The sequence below is a fragment of the Tamandua tetradactyla genome, chromosome 23, assembly GCF_023851605.1.
Source record: "Tamandua tetradactyla isolate mTamTet1 chromosome 23, mTamTet1.pri, whole genome shotgun sequence".
NCBI classification, from domain to species: domain Eukaryota; kingdom Metazoa; phylum Chordata; class Mammalia; order Pilosa; family Myrmecophagidae; genus Tamandua; species Tamandua tetradactyla.
This window is the reverse complement of record NC_135349.1, coordinates 40,153,265-40,163,129: the sequence shown is the minus strand read 5'-3', so window position 1 is coordinate 40,163,129 and position 9,865 is coordinate 40,153,265.

The window sequence follows — 9,865 nt, the reverse complement described above, 5'->3', positions numbered from 1 at the left end:
GTAACAGCCTAGAAGACTTTGAAATTCCTCTCTGGCTCACCCTCCCAAAACTTGCTGTTCTGGCAGAAACAACTTGCAGACAGCTAAGCAGTGTAAGAGCAAGTAAGTAAAAGAGGCCCGGGCCAAAGAAATACCTGCTTTAAGTAATACCATACAACCCCATGGAGGGAGAGAAAGCCTATTTCATATGCAGTAGAGGGGACCTTGGAATTCCTGTGAATGGGGGAATTCCTAAGGCCACAAGCAAACACAAGGCCTGGACAAGACAGGCCCAGAAAAGGGTAGAGCACCCTGCACTCATATTTGTGATGGGGGTAGTCTTGATAGAAGGGCTAAACTCTGAAGGAGACTACAGCCAAAGCAGAGCCAATCTGCAAAACTTTGAAAGGTGTTTGGTTTTTTTTTGCTTTGGTTTGAATTGTTAGCTCCTCAAGGAAATCTCAAATTCTATCACTAGCTGGATACAAGCTTAAGGAACAGACAGTTCAGGGACTAGATCCCAGAGTTAACACTTTGAAATATTAAAACATACTATGTGTAACAAAAATTTATAAGATAAACAGGAAATGATGGCCATCGAAAGAAGCAAGATAAAAATCTAGAAACCATCAACAAGGAAGACCAAAGACTTAAGAAAAAAAAAAGATCTGCATGCTCACAGAGTTAAAGTGAAACATAGAGATACAACTAGAGTATATTAAAAAAATATGAACAAAAATTTTGAGAATATCAGAGATATAAATTTTAAAAAGGAACCAAACAATGCTGGAGTTGAAGACCACACCATTTCAATAGAACAATGGAAAAAACAAAAATGTGATCTCAATTTAGCAGAAAAGTCTTGACAACATCTGCATCCCTTCTTAATAAAAGCACTTAGAAAACTAGGAATAGAAGGATATCTCCTCAACGTGATAAAGGGCATATATGAAGAACTAAAGGCTAAGATACTTAATTGTGAAAGACTGGACACTTTCCTGCTAAGATCAGGAATGCTGCTTATCAGCATTATGCAGGAAGGTCTAGTCAGAGAAATTAGGCAACAGAAAGAAGTGAAAGGCATTCAAATTGGAAAGGCAGAAGTAAACTTTTTTATTTGCACACAAAATGATCGTATATATAGAAAATTCTGGGGAAAAAAAGCACAACAAAACTGCTAGAGCTAATAAACAAGTTTTACAACATGGCGGGGTACAAGATCAACACCCCAAAATCAGTAGTGTTCCTATACACTAGTAGTGAACAATCTGAAGAGGAACTAAGGAGGAAAAATCCATTTGCAATAGCAACAAAAATAGTCGAATATCCAGGAATAAATTTAACCAAAGATATAAAGGACTCATACATAGCAAACTATAAATATTGCTAAAAGAAATTGAAGTGATCTAAATAAATGGATGTCATTTATTTACAAGTTTACCAGAATGTCAATCAAAATCCCAAAAACCTTAACAGAAATGGAAAATCCAATCATCAAATTTATATGGAAAACTAAGAGGCCTCAGATCTTGAAGAAGGAAGTTGGATGATTCACACTTCCAGATTTAAAACTTGCTACAGAACTACTGTGGTAAAAACCACATGGTACTGGTGAGGACAGACTAATAGACCAGTGGAATAAAATTGAGAGTTTAGGAATAGACTCTCACATCTATGGCCAATTGATTTTTGACAAGAGTGCCAAGTCTACTCAGTTGGGAAAGAACAGTAGCATGAACAACCTAGCATACAGTGCCAGGAGAACTAGATATTCATATGCAAAATAATGCATGTGGAACCCTACTGTTTCAGTTTGCTAAAGCTACTGGAATGCAATATACCAGAAATGGATTGGCGTTTATGAAGGGGATTTATTAAGTTACAAGTTACAATTATAAGGTCTTGAAAATGTCAAAATTAAGACACCTAAAAGAGAGAACTTCTCTCAAGAAAGACTGATCAAGTCGGAAGTTTCTCTTTCCCATGAGAAGTCATGTGGCAATGTCTGCTGTCCTTCATGACCCATCCCCCACCCCACCCTTACTTCTGGGTTCATGGCTCTCTCAGCTCCTTCTTCATCTGCAAACATTTGTGTCTATGTTTCATCTCTCTGCTCTCTGTATTGGCTCTGAGCACACACTCTGTGAGCTCTTTTAAGGACTCCAGTAAACTAATTAAGACCCACCTTTAATGGGTGGGGTCACATCTCCATGGAAACAACTTAATCAAAAGATCCCACCCACAATAAATCTGTCTCCACAAGATTGAATTAGAATAACATGGCTTTTCTGGGGTACATAACGGTTTCAAACCAGCACACCTACCTCACACCATATGCAAAACACTAACTCCAAATGGGTCAAATAATTAAATATAAGAACAAGGATTATAACACTCCTGGAAGAAAATGAGGGAAGCATCTTCAGGACCTTGTGTTAGGCAATGGCTTCTTAGACTTTATACCCAAGTGTGAGCAACAACAACAGAGAAATGAGACTTGATCAAAATTAGGAACTTTGGACATAAAAGTACTTCATGAAAGTAAAAGACAACCTGGAGGAAACTATTTGGAAACCACATATCCAATAAAGGTTTAATATCCAGAATATAAAAGGAAATCCTACAACTCAAAAAAAAAGAAAAAGAAAAAGACAAAATGGACAAGAGATTTGAATAGACATTTATCCAAAGAAGACACATAAATGGCCACTGCTGCCAGAATGCAATATACTAGAAATGGATAATGGATTAGTTTTTATAAAGGGGATTTATTAAGTTACAAATTAAAATTCTAAGGCCATGACCCAGATATATCCCAGAATATGTTGGGCAAATAATTAAAAAGTGTTGGCAAAATCCCTTGAGGGACTGAAGAAAAAATATTGAAGTATTAAACTTTCCCACTGGGGAAACCCCTGATATGCTCTCAAACATTAAACACTCCCAAGTCAATAGGCCAACCCCTTGATCTTGAGGTATATTCTTCGTTACACCTAAGAGTTACTTCCAGAAAACCTCTTTTGTTGCTCACATGTGGCCTCTCTCTCTCTCTCTCTAAGCCCAATTCTGCAAATAAAATCATTACCCTCCCCCCTACGTGTGATATGACATCCAGGGGTGAAAGTCTCCCTGTCGATGTGGGATATGACTCCCAGGGATAAGCCTGGCTCTGGTACCATGGGATCCACAATGCCCTTCTGACCAAAAGGGGGAAAACAATTGTAACAAAGTATCAATGGCTGAGAGTTCAAATAGAATTGAGAGGCTATTCCAGAGGCTACTCTTATGCAAGTTTTAGCTAGATATTACTAATTGCCATGGTTTGTCAAACACCCACTATTCTAGTTTGCTAGCTGCTAGAATGCGATATACCAGAAATGAAGCAACTTTTAAAAGGGGGAATTTATTAAGTTGCAACTTTATATTCTAAGAATATTCTAAGACTGAAATTGTCCAAATTAAAACAAGTCCATAGAAATGTCCAAATTAAGGCACCAACAGGAGGTTACTTTCACTCAAGAAAGGGTGATGAAGCTCAGGGTTTCTCTCTCAACAGGAAAGTCACATGGTGAACATGGCAACATCTGTTAGCTGTCTCTCCAGGCTCCTTGTTTCATGAAGCTCTCCCAGGGGTGTTTTCCTTCATCTCCAAAGGTCTCTGGCTGGTGAACTCTGTTTCATCGCTCTAAAAAGGGACTCTCTCCAGAATATTTCCTCTTTTAAAGGATTCCTTAGGGGCGCCTTCCTTCGGCATCTCCAAAGGTCTCTGGCTGTGTGGGCTCTGTTGGTTCTGAGCTTTTTCCAAAATGGTTCCCTCTTAAAGGGCTCCAGTAAACAACCCTACCTTGAGTGGGTGGATCACATCTCCATGGTAATAATCAAAATGTTCTCACCCAGCAATATTGAATGAGGATTAAAGAACTTGACTTTTCTGGGATACATGACAGATGCAAAATGGCACAGGGATCAAATACTGGCTCTGTTAGTTGTAGATGTATGATTGATCCTCTCTGTGCCTCAGTTGCCTCATCTTTAGGGATAATAATGACACTTCCTATGGTGGTTGTGAAGATTATAGGTAATACTTGTGAAGTGCTGGGGTGGTGATTATAGCTGTTCACCAAATAGACTCTCTCCCTGCGGTCATGGGGTGGTAGGAGTGCACTTCCCACGGGACTCGTTCTGCCCAGTGAGCCGTGAGCTGAACTGATGTGGGGGACTTGCAGGCTCCATTGAGTGGCTGATGTGAGATCCTCCTCCTCTTTTCTTTCTGCTATGGTGATGACACACGGGCCAGAGAATGGCTGCTCCATCAGCCCGGGCTGATGCAGTTGACGCTGCAGAGATCCGACCTCCAGCAATGGGGCGAAGCATGAGAAAGAAATAACCCTCTCTTTGGTACGTAAGCGCCCGAGGTGTGAGTTTGTTACTAACCTGCCTAATACAGTGCTAAGTGCAGTCTCTGAAAGTTAGTAAGGACTTACTAAGTCACAAAAAAGAGAAGGGTGAACTATGGAATAATAAAGGGATTAGCCTTCTTTGAGTCAGGAGATTGCTGATGGCCTTTGTTGCAAGGCTTTTCCATGACTTCCCTCTGTCTACCTGCACTCACTTGCTTCTTAAATACCTCCCTCCCTCTGCAACCCTCCAACACTGTCTTCAGGTCTTCTCTCCCTCCAGGGTGTTGTATGGTATTACTTAAAGCAGGTAATTCTTTGTCCCAGTCCTCTTTGACTTAATTGCTCTTACACTGCTTAGCTGTCTGCAAGTTCTTTCTGTCAGAACAGCAAGTTCTGGGAGGGCGAGCCAGAGAGGAATTTCGACGTCTTCCAGGCTGTTACTCCACAGGTTGGCTCTGACATACAACTGGTCTTCAGGCCCCGTTGGCACCTGATTCAAACTGGGTTGAAGATATCTTTGGATATTTTGAACCTGGGAGATGAGTGATATATATCTTTAAAGTGGTGGGAATTGTAAAATATAAACTTGTGGGCTCCTGACCTAATTTCTTCCATGTGGAAAGTTATTTTTCAGGGAAGGGCAACAAGAAGGACCTTTTGTGAGCAGTAGAGATGAGATGAAGCAAGCCAGGGGGGCACTTGAGTTTCTACTTGCAGTTGTTTCAGAGACACAGTTGTTCCCCTGTCCTTCCCAGGTTTGTATTCTTTGAGCAAGGAATAACGTTCTCTTTTTCACTTAAACTGGTTTGAGCTGGATTCCATTCATGTGCAAGCAGAACACAGCCATACTTCAATTCTTTAATGGGCTCTGGGACTTTTTATTTTTTTATTTTTACAGCTCAAAACTTTAATGCATAGCGAAAGTACATGTTCAAAGGAAGATGAGCCTGGGCATTCCCCAAAGGAGGAGAAGCATCTCTGGGATTTCTTGAAGCTCAATCTTATCTGTCAATGGGGGCACTGATATTGGTCCTACATGCTTGCATCTGAGTTGCAAACAACAGAAACCACTCTAGTTAGTTTAGTTTAGTGAAAGATATAAGGTAAATTGCAGAATCACTGGGAGGGCCAGAAAATTAAGTTTGGAGGCTTTGCAGCCAGAAACAGCGTCTCCGTTTACTTCTAGCCCATTCCATTAGAGAGCACTGCTTCAGACAGGGGCAGGTTGCCTAGCTCCCACAGCGCTGTGTCCCTAGCATGCCCATGAAGCCTTTGCCCCACCTTGTCCTGGAATCAGCTCCACACTGAGCCTTTTTCTTTGTTACCCTCTGCATCAGTGGATCAGTCATGGTTCTCCAGAGAAACCAAATCGATATGAGATATCTATATACACACAAAGTTTCTTTTAAGGAACCAGCTCATGTGATTGTTGGTGAGATCTGAGAAGTCGGAAATGTGTAAGGCAGGCTGGTAGGCTGGGCACTCGGGCAGGAGCTGATGCTGCAGTCTTGGGGCAGAATTTCTTCTTCCCCGGGAAACCTCAATTTTTGCCAGTAAGGTCCTCAGTGATTGGACAAGAGCCACCTGCAGTATTGAAGGTGATTTCCTTTACTAAGCCAACTGATTGTAAACGCTGACCGCATCTATAAAATATCTTCTCAGCAACACCTATTGTTTGATTAAACAAACGAGTACTTATAGGCTAGCCAAGTTGACACACAAAACTAATAGTTACATCATACCCTCGAGTGGGGATTTCTCAATCTCAGCAATATTGACATATGAGGCCAATTAATTCTGTTATGGGGCTGTCCTGTGCATTGGAGGCTACTTGGCAGTAGATTCCAGTTGAGTCAACCACAAATGCCCCCAGATATTGCCAAATGCCCCCTGCGGGGCACAAATCCCCCCCAGTTGAGAGTGGTGGCTCCAGAGCTCACACAGGTGTCAGTACCTGGTAAATACACCTGCGCCCTAGCCGCAGGCAGCCCTCCCCTGCCACGGTGCCCAGGCGAGAGCACAGACAGAGTGCCATAAAAATATGCCTGCGCATTGGGAAGTTATGAGTCAAGCTAACAAGCTGTAGAATAAAATGTGTTCTATTAAAAAAAAAGTCGATTGTGATGATAAAAAAAGTATATCAGTTTCAAAACTACATCTGTTCAAGTTAAAGTTACTAACTTCCATGTCAAAAAAGTATTGTTTTAAAAATAAATATTAACATGCTACCTAAGAATTAATATTGAGTTTGCTAAAAAAACTAGATTATGACTGAATTTATCTGGCATTGTTTTAAACCTCAAATCAATGTTCAAACTCATATTGTCATTCTTATTAAGTAAATAATACTGAAATGTTAAAAAAAATTTTTTCTATCCTCCTACCTTAACAAATTTACCTTCGTGGTGAAAAATTAAAAATAAAATCCTGCACTGAATTATATACTTGAAAGTGGTTAAAATGGCAAATTTTGTGGTGTATATATATATATATATATATATATATATATATAATCACAATACAAACACGAAAAAATTAAAAATAAAAAATAAAAAAATTCTGGCTCAGAGAAGACTGAATTCAATAATATTGCACATACCTTAATGGGCCAGCAGTATTTGGATGAGAAATAAAATTAGAATGTTTGTAAATAAGAAACTACTATGTATTTATTCAATACAATTTTTTTCTCTTGCCTTCATTTCTGGAAAAAAATCACTATGTATGTTGTTTCAGTAAAAATTGTTGTATAATTTGTGTTCTATCAGGAGTAATGAACCAAAGGACTGAAAATAAAATGTAATTAATTTCAAAATATAAAATTTCAAATATATTTTCAATAGAAATAGAAACTAAATATAAAAATATATTTTTTAAATTAAAAAGGTTTCTCAATATAGCTATCTTCTAAAATATTCAAAACTATTTATTAAAATTACAGGAAAAAATATATAAATAACAAATACGAAAATTTTAAACCCTGCCTCAAAGAGGTGTGATACGCTGATTTAAAAAGTTCTAAATAAATTTAATAAAATCTTAACTTATTTTTATTAAATAACTTTACAATTACAGTGTTCAATGTCACTATGGTAAAAAAACAAACTGGTATCACATCACACACCTTGTGTCTTGGATTATATATAAAACTAGTGAATAACGTGAACTATTTAAACTGAAAATGCTCTCTACTCTGTAAGTACTTCTGGAACTACAAATTGAAACGTGAAGAGAAACAAGAAAACAAGCATTGCTGGGAAATGACACTTGTTCGGTAAGAATCCACTGTGCATTTATGCTGCTTGAGAGGAAAATTTAATTAAGAAATGAATTTGTCCTTTCTGTTACTTAAATGTTTTTGCCGCTCAAATAAATCCTCCATACTCTGAAGCAACGTCTGTCTCCAGTATGGGCAGCCCGCACATTTTTCATGATATTTGCAAGCAGTTTCCTTTTGTTTTGAGGTTCCAGGGCAAGAGATGGGAGAAGTTTCCAGGAGGGCAGACAGCATTAACCACAACGGTGGCTGTTTTGGCCACAGATCTGCTAACCCCGGCTGAGCGTGAGATCCTGACGGATGGGAGCTCCCATGCATTCCTTCCTTAAAACAGTTATTTATTTATTTATATTTATTCATTCATTCATTCATTGCATGGGCAGGCACCAGGAATCGAACCCGGGTTTCCAGCATGGCAGCTAAGAACTCTGCCACTGAGCCACTGTGACCCACCCTTAGGAGGATGATTTTTGATGCATTTGTGAGCTGCAGGGCCCATCTTGCCAGGGTCTAGGGCAGTTCTGGTCGCAAAGGAAGCTGGGAAAACAAGGCCCTGCCTCCACCTGGGGGTCCGTAGGCTCACAGTGTAGGAATTTCCCCAATCACAGGAAGAGTGTCAAAAAGTGCTTAATGGGAAAAGAGAGTGCTTTACAGCCAGAAAACGTGATGAATAGCCACCACCCTGCCTCAAAGAGGTGTGAGCTGCAGCAATGTGCCTGGGTACATCTTAGTGGCATGTCACTGTGTCTTGCTTGTTATGTCTGGCAAATGGGGGTGGGAGGGTGGATGGGACAATCTAGGCCCAAGAAAGAGCTGGACAGTGCTGCTTATGCTAGAAGAGGGGTGCTTCTGAGTCTAGCCGGGGGTCTGTCATTGGGTGCCGCCCTTGCTGGCGAAATCTCTTGCCCAACGGAGGGACTGAACACAAACACTGAAATCGCTGTTTTCTCTAAAACGTGAGAGACCCTGGGGTGAGGGACCCCTCTCACAAAGTGTAAGATGCACAAGAGGAGTCATTATCCCCCACACCCCCAAAGGCTGCAGTGAAACTCTGACAGCATGAGATCCAAGGGCATTCGAGTCTCCCTCATGGAAGAGGCGCTTCCTGACAGGCAGGGCTCATTTGTGACTTGGGGATCCCCAGAAATACCTAAGAGCGCTTTAGAGGAGACAGGCAGCAGGCACAGGGCTAGTGGGATCATGTTATTCAAATTACATGGATACCAAACCTCAGATAACAGAGAATCTTTGTTGTAAGTGTTGCAAGGGTTATTTTTTCTTATCTATTTAATTGATAAATATTTACTGCCGGGCAGTTTTAGACACCCACTAATTTGAATAAGCTTGCTTTGGGAACTTAAAAAAAAATCATTTTATTTTAGTAGCATTTTTGCAACTCAAAATTTCTCACCAGAACCACTTTCAAGTGCATAATTCAGGGGTATTAATTACATTCACGATATTGTGCTTTTAGGTATCTCATGTGAGATCAAGCAATATTTGTCTTTTTGTGTCTGGCTTGCTTCACTCAACATATGTCTCTAGGGTTCATTCATTTGTAGCCTGTACCTGCATTTCCTTCTTTTTATGGCTGAAGACTATTCCATTGTCTGCTGTACCACATATTGCTTATTCATTCATCTCTTGATGGACACTTGGGCTGCTTCCGTCTTTGGCTATTGTGAATAATACTGCTATGAAGAATGGTGTTATAAAAATCTGTTGGAGTTCTTCTTTGCAGTTCTTTTGGATATATACCAATAAGTGGGATTTCGGGGTCCCTATAGAACCCCTGTTCTTTTCTTCCTTTCCTTTTTTAATCGTAGCCATGTTGGTGGATAGGAAGTGGTATCTCATTGTGGTTTGGTTTGCATTTTTCTGATGGTTAATGATGTTGAGCATCTTTTCATGTACATATTGACCACTTGTATATCTTCCTTAGAGAAATGTCTATTCAAGTCCTTTGTCTACCCCCCCCCCTTTTTTGTATGCTGTCTCGTGGGGTCACATTTCATTATTTTTCCATGTGAGTATCCCATTATTGCAGCACCATTTGTTGAATTTTTGTTTGTTCGTTTTGCTTATTTGTTTGGGGTTTTTTTGGGAAATGCATGGACCAGGAATCGAACCCGGGTCTCCTGCGTGGTGGGTGAGAATTCTACCACTGAACTACCCTTGCAGCCCCTCTTTGCCCATTTTTAAATTGGGT